This window comes from Gadus chalcogrammus, chromosome 23, assembly GCF_026213295.1.
Source record: "Gadus chalcogrammus isolate NIFS_2021 chromosome 23, NIFS_Gcha_1.0, whole genome shotgun sequence".
Taxonomy (NCBI): domain Eukaryota; kingdom Metazoa; phylum Chordata; class Actinopteri; order Gadiformes; family Gadidae; genus Gadus; species Gadus chalcogrammus.
The window spans coordinates 19,114,340-19,122,554 of NC_079434.1; positions in this window are offsets into that span (position 1 = coordinate 19,114,340).

The window sequence follows — 8,215 nt, forward strand, 5'->3', positions numbered from 1 at the left end:
CTCTCTCCCTCCATAGCTCTCGTCCTCCCTTCCATCTCTCTCTCTCTCTCTCTCTCTCTGTCTCTGTCTCTGTCTCTGTCTCTGTCTCTCTGTCTGTGTGTGTCTCCCCTTTATAGTCTTGCGTTCTCCCTCTGTCTTCCTTCTCTCTCCTCACAAGCTCTCCCAATTTCTCTCTGTGTTTCTTCCTTTATGTCTGACTCTAATTCTCTCATTTCCTCTCCCCATCTTTGTCTCTCTCTCCCTCTCTCTATGTCTCACTCTAACTATCTCTATCCTCTCTCCCATTTTGTCTCTGTCTCTTACTCTCTCGTTCTTTGTTTTATCTCCTGCTGTATTTCTCTCTCTCATCCTATCCTATCCTCCTTCACTCCTTCTGTGTCTCTCTCTATTTGTTTTTCTTATCTCTTGCTCATTTTCCAGCTCTCTCTCTCTCTCTCTCTCTCTCTCTCTCTCTCTCTCTCTCTCTCTCTCTCTCTCTCTCTCTCTCTCTCTCTCTCTCTCTCTCTCTCTCTAACCTTCTCTCTAACCTTCTCTCTCTCTCTCTCTCTCTCTCTCTCTCTCTAACCTTCTCTCTCACACACTAACCCTCTCTCTCTCTCTCTCTCTCCACTCCCTCTCTCTGCTTCTTTGTCTCTATGTCTCTCTCCCCTCGCCCTCTCCCGGGCTGTCAGGAAGAAGTGAACAATATGACCTTTAGACTAACTTACTGCAGCGATAACATTCCCCCTCTGGTTCCCAGGCCCGGGGCGTGCGAGCCTTCCTCTCACACTCTCTCTCTCTCTCTCTCCCTGTCTCCGCCTCTGCCCTCCTTAGGTCTGATTCTCTGAGCTCTGTTTTCTTTACGCCGTCGCCGCCCCGGCACTGCCCAGGGAGAGACTCCTGCTTCCACTGGGTGGCACAGACACACGCACACGCAAACGCACACACACGCACGCACGCACACATACACACACACACATACACGCTCGTAGACACAGATGCATGCTTATACACACACACACACACGCTAAGACACACAGGCTCACACAGACACGCGTACACACACACACATACACACACGTACTGTATAAACACACACATGCAGTCACACACACACACACACACACACACAAACACTCTCATCCACACGCTTCCAGAAACACACACGCAAGCCCACAATCACGTACACCATTCTTACATGCCTGAGCTTCGCTGGATTTCAGCTGAAACAAACACAATGACTCATGTTGATATTCTCCACTTTTTCATGGGCGTTCTTTCATATCATTGTTAGTATCTGGGCTGCGGCCTTGCCAGGACTTCCTCCCACTTGATTTAATATGACCTGAAGTAATTAACACAAAAATATCACAATCGAACAAAGTCAGATGGAAAACATGCATTCGGATTTTAAACTGCATACCCGTCATCGGGTGTCGCTGTGAACTCGTATGCTCTGCGCTATTCTCCCCGCTCCACACATGTGAGTGTAGTGAACGAGACTCCCTCCTGTGTGCGTTTTCCCCACAAGACACCAGCGCCTGCCAACACACAACACACAGTGTCCCACACTAAGTTGTTCTCAAGTGTCCGTAAAACCCCACAAGACTTTAATCAGCGATCGGATCTCTGATCGAAGATGATGGAAATCTGATGGTTACCCGACCGCTAAAAGACAGGAGACACATTCTGTATTCTCAGCCAAGGTCACACAGAGGAGCACGGAAAGATTCAGAAAGAGGAGGTAGAAGGGATTAAATCAAATGGAGGACTGTATTTTAAGCCTTTTGCCACAGCATTTTGATTACCAGTTGCTGGACAATAGGACTGCAGCACACATGTCACTCTTTTTTCTTAAGAGTGAGAACGCCACTAAGAGTGAGAATACCACTAAGAGTGAGAATACCGCTAATAGTGAGAACGCCGCTAAGAGTGAGAACGCCGCTAAGAGTGAGAACACCACAAAGAGTGAGAACGCCACCAAGAGTGAGAACGCCACCAAGAGTGAGAACACCACAAAGAGTGAGAACGCCACAAAGAGTGAGAACGCCACAAAGAGTGAGAATACCACTAAGAGTGAGAACACCGCTAATAGTGAGAACGCCGCTAAGAGTGAGAACGCCGCTAAGAGTGAGAACACCACAAAGAGTGAGAACGCCACCAAGAGTGAGAACGCCACCAAGAGTGAGAACACCACAAAGAGTGAGAACGCCACAAAGAGTGAGAACGCCACAAAGAGTGAGAACGCCACAAAGAGTGAGAACGCCACAAAGAGTGAGAACGCCACAAAGAGTGAGAACGCCACAAAGAGTGAGAACGCCACTAAGAGTGAGAACGCCACTAAGAGTGAGAACGCCACAAAGAGTGAGAACGCCACAAAGAGTGAGAACGCCACAAAGAGTGAGAACGCCACAAAGAGTGAGAACACCACTAAGAGTGAGAACACCACTAAGAGTGAGAGTACCTCCGCGTGTTATTAAGAGAGCCCCCAGTACCCACGGAGGTGGTTATCGTTTCACAAGATGTGTTCTCCAGCTCACTCACATGCTGCACACGTCTGAGAGGCCACGGTCTGCGTTGTGTTATGGCGATGTGCGCTTTTGTTTTGCTGTTACTGGGAAGTGATTCCCTCCCTCCCTCCTTCCCTCCTTCCCCCCTTCCCTCCCACTTGTCCTTCATCACCTAATCTGCTCCCCATGGGGGGGGGGGGGCGGGGGGGGGGGGGGGGTCCACACAGCCTTCAAGTGTGTTTTACACCAGGTCAGGGAAACAAACTCTATAGGGACACACACACACACACACACACACACACACACACACACACACACACACACAGATATGTATGAGGTGCACACACACACACACACACACACACACACACACACACACACACACACACACACATATGTTAGGTGCACACATACACCCACAGACATTCATTAGAGACACACGCACACACACACACACAGACAGATACATTAGGCACACACACACACACACACACAGACAGATACATTTGGCACACACACACCCCCCCCACAGAGATAAATTAGACACCCACACAGATGTATGAGGCTGACAACCAAACCCACACAGATACATTAGGAGCCACACACCCACACAGATACATTAGACACACACACAAGCACACACATTCTTAAGCACATACTGGACACTAACACTCAAACATATGCAGACCCACGTACATACACACCTCGAACATCCACTCACAGAAGCATTAGGCACACACACATACCCACCCACTATTAAACACACACACACACATTCATACACGTTGCCACACACTCGCATCCACTCACAGATGCATCAGGCACACGCATGCACACACATACGCAGACACGTTCGCATTAAATATACACAAGCAAACACTAGCACTCACGTGTGCACACACGCATACATATATACCACATCACTTAGTCACACACTCGGGCCCCTTCTCTCACACACACACACACATATATATACGATACACAGACGCACACACACACACAGGTATTTATTCTCAGTAACTGTACACACGTGCAGCCACACTGCATACTCACACCTATCTGCATGCATGTGCACGTTGGTGCAGGCGTGCACTCTGACCCAGATACACACACATGTCCCGACAAACCCGGCTGTCTGTGTGTCATCCTGCTGTCCCAGGGGGACGACAGCCGTCTGTCTGCTGCACGCTGAGACCTGACGCTGAAACCAGACCGGGGCAGGTGAGACGGCTCACACAGGAGGGGGGGTGAGACAGGTACGGAGGGGGAGTGAGACAGGTACGGAGGGGGAGTGAGAGCAGTAAGGAGGGGAGTGAGAGCTGTAAGGAGGGGAGGTGAGACGGGTTAGGAGGGAGGGTGAGACGGGTAAGGACGGGGAGTGAGACAGGTAAGGACGGGGAGTGAGACGGTTAAGGAGGGAGGGTGAGACGGGTTAGGACGGGGAGTGAGACGGTTAAGGAGGGAGGTGAGACGTGTTAGGACGGGGAGTGAGACGGGTTAGGACGGGGAGTGAGACAGGTAAGGAGGGAGGGTGAGACGGGTAAGGACGGGGAGTGAGACGGGTAAGGAGGGAGGGTGAGACGGTTACGGACGGGGAGTGAGACGGTTAAGGACGGGGAGTGAGACGGGTTAGGATGGGGGGTGAGACGGGTAAGGAAGGGGGAATGTTACAGGTAATGAACAGGGAGTGAGACTATAGGGTGAGGGAGTGAGACTATAGGGTGAGGGAGTGAGACAGGTAAGGAGGAGGTAGTGAGAACGGTATGGCTCTTTTAGTTTAAGCTCAACAAGCTATTTAACGTTCACGCTTTTGGATCAGTGGCAGTGAGACGGGTACGAAGGGGGAGAAATTAAAGTCAAGGTGGTTCAGTGAGGGGTAAAGATGTTTGTGTGTGTGTGTGCGCGCGTATACGTGTGTGTGTGTAAAGCTACCCACTATCTGGCTGTTCTTGATTAGGGTTATTGTTGAACATGATGTGGAGGCTCTGGTTCCTATAGGACCTTGTGCTTTTTAACTCTTACCAACCCTGGTATGCAGGGCAGCCCAGTGAGAACATGGAGGGAGGTTCCAGAAGCACATTGTTTGGGTACCCGTCTTGGGGATCTACTACGCGCTGAGATATTGTATCTACAGCGCTTGATGTATGTTGTACGTTCGGGCACTTAATGTACGCACTTATTGTATGTTGCACGTCCTGGGCTGGCACTTAATAATAGTACTAAGCATTATGTAGCATCTTATCCTAGCTATCTGTGTTTTAAACGGGGAATGGGTTAACCTAGTGATTGTGAGCTTGGCACTTGGTTCTGTGAAATCCTCAGTGTACCGACAGCGATATATATTGTTTCTTTCTTCTGAGAAATGTACTTATTGTTATTCGCTTTGGATGGATACCCATTCCTCGAGTTTCATTGAGACCACCATCTTTTTTGTTTCTTTTGGTCAACTTGTTGAGTTTTATGTTCAGTGGAGATGATCTCGTTCATAAGAGCGCCCTTTGAAAAGAGACGATATGGTAGAGAACGAGGGAGCAGAGAAACCACAAAAAAACAGTCAGAGAGTTTGTTCAGATATAGGATGGGGGAAGAAGAGTTGGCATTGGTGTGCTGTTCTGGGAGGACAGACTGGTCCTGAGCACATATAATTATTCAAAGTAGACCTGCTTCTGGTTACTGGAGAAAACGAGAAGAATTTAACTTGAGGAAAGCAGTGCGGTTGGTCGATTAATGGCGTGTCACGGTTCATTAATATACGCGTCCGATTGTATTCACGGAAATGTAAATATGTGGTCAAATGTTTGGAAGCTTTTCACCGTTGCCTCTTGAGGACCATTTGACGCCACCTGCTGTCAACAGTGAGAGTTACACACGAAATATTTTATATTTACAGGGAGTAGGTTAAGAAAGGTCTTCAGCTGCTCGTAAAAATGAAGAAAGGACAATAAATGCAACCAAACTACTATTTATTTGTTTGGTTTGATAAAAGAGAATAATTTCAATTATACCCACAAAAATAATAATCCACAGGGAAAAAATACAGTTTCTTATTTTATATAATGTGGAAAGTAATAAGCCCTCTATATCAGGGTAATAAAGAACATTGCAATAAAAACTGTTCTATAATATATCCATTAAAAATATTGTCATAAATTATTCACAAAATACAATTTCATCTTGACAAATCTCTACTCTTAATTACAGAAATACATTATTTAAACACATCACTCAAAAATACATTCAAGCATCCTGAATACCACAGATTATTTCCATTAATAGCAGTTGTGACAAATCAAACATACTAACCGCAAAAAAACATTTATTGCCATGTTTTACATCAATTTCCGTTTGCTTACAGCATGTATGTTTATAAATAAAAGCTTATGATCATCACCGTCAGTCATCCTGACTGAACCTAGAATCCCAAATCACAGTCAGTTATGATTTATGATTATTAATATCCGCAAATATAGTATCAACAAACATCTTTCAACGCTGTTGGTTCTTTGAATCAATGTGCTCCCCCTCCACCAATGCGAGACCCTCTGAAATCATACAAAATACAGCTAATACTGTGATACAGATTAAAGTAAGATAATCTCTTCACCCGGTGCAGAGTTGTTCTGTTTGTGCGAGAGGTTGATGGTTCACTCTTAGCTCTGCTACACAACGCGGTACACAAACCCAACACCCCCTGGCTCTGAACCGCTGCCCCTAGCCTTGTATCTGGGTCTCCCCTTGAACTCTGCTTCTGCAGCCAAACACCCAATGACCTCTGGGAGATGTAGTCTGAATTCCTGCTTTTCACTCAAGAGGAAACTCTCCCCCCACCCCCCCCAGAAAAAGCTCAATTTTAAAGGCTGAAAAAAGATTATTTCCTTTCGGGAGGGGGGGTTGAGGAATGCGGCTTGTTGTTTTCCTTCGAGCTCGATGTCCAACTAATCTTCTACGTATAATAGATCCTATCGTTCTAATTATTGGTAATGAGGACGAAGAGGAAGAGTGAGGGGGCGGATCTGGCTCATGGTCGCCGCGGCGATGTGAGGTCATCGACCCCCCGGCCAGGGTGTGTGTGTGTGTGTGTGTGTGTGTGTGTGTGTGTGTGTGTGTGTGTGTGTGTGTGTGTGTGTGTGTGTGTGTGTGTGTGTGTGTGTGTGTGTGTGTGTGTGTGTGTGTGTGTGTGTGTGTGATATAAGCTCTAATGTGTTCTCCCCAACCTCACAGCCGCAGACTCGGCCTTGCTTTCTTTGTATCAAAAACACACACACAGACATACACACACTTTTTTCTCTCGCTCGCTCTCTCGTGCACACTTACTCACCCACCCACTATCTCATTTACTCACTTGCTCTTTAACTCAACCCCCACACACACATTCCCCGCATACGCCACGACGGGTCGTGGTATGGTCTGTGTTAGCGTGTTAGCAGGCTAGGTCTGCTCGGACAGTATAGGTAGTACGTTTATAGGTAGTATATGATGTATTTTAGTTTAACTCTTGGTACTTTGGGACGTTTCAGTGCTAGGGGTTCAATCCAAAAGCACAAAGCTGGTTTAAACCGGACTCAGCGACTCATTTAGTGGTTTTATAGATATATACAGCATTTCCTTGATATGATATATTTTGGCAGCATTGTTTTGGTTGAATAAGTGGTCATTTTTGTATTTGCATAGCGCGACTCTGAATCTTTTTCGAGAATTCCCAGAAAAACAACAACAGCGATTGTCAGCATGAATCGGAAATCAACACGAGAGAATCAAACGTGTTCCCGTTCAGTCCGGACCCCCTTGTGCAGTCAGTCGTGTCCCTGCCGAGAGCCTCATCATCCCCCCGGCCCAGTGCTTCCAATAACAGTCCCTGGAGGTGTCTGGGACAGGGTGGGGGGTCATCTACGAGACCCCATAGGGTGAAGCCCGACCCCTCCGGCCCACGGTGCCGTCACCTCCTCCTGCTCCTCGTGGCCTCACTTCGCTCCTCGTACGCCTTCCAGTCCCTTCCCCGGTCTCTCCCGCTGGGGGAGGCGACGGGAGACGCTCTTGTAGCTTCCGGAACCTACCGGGATTCTAGAAAGTTCTGCATCGACACGCACACGGTTCCATCGTGTGTTTCTGATAGGTCCGCTCGGGGTCCGGGTCGTATCAAGAATATATTTTGTTAGAACATTCTGTGGCTCCGTCGAGTGGTTCCATTGGTCGTCTCTCATCTAAAATATATTTTCTAGAACAGTATGTGGCTGCACAAGTTCTTCGATTGGTCGTCGAGGGGTTTTGGTCGCGTCTAGAATAAGTTTTCTAGATCATTTTGTGGTTCTATCAAGTGGTTCTATTGGTTAGCTAGCGGTTCTGCTCGACTCTAGAACACGTTTTCTAGAACATTAATTGTCGTTCCGGTTCGGGAATTGGCTGGTTCTATTGGTCGTTGAGGGGTTCTTGTGGCCTCTCAAATATATATTTCTAGAACAGTATGTGGTTCCATCGAGTGGTTCTATTGGTCGTCGAGGGGTTTTGGTCGCGTCTAGAATAACGTTTTCTAGAACACTCTGTGCTTGTATCGAGTGGTTCTGTCCGTCGGCTCGCCTCTGGAACACATTGCCTAGAACATTCTTCGTCGTCAAGCGTTCCACTCGAGCTCCCGCCCGCCTCCGGAACACATTGTCTAGAATCGGTTCCGGACCCCTGGTGCCACCGTGCGCCCACCACCCCCCCCCCGGCCCCCCGGCCCCCCCCCC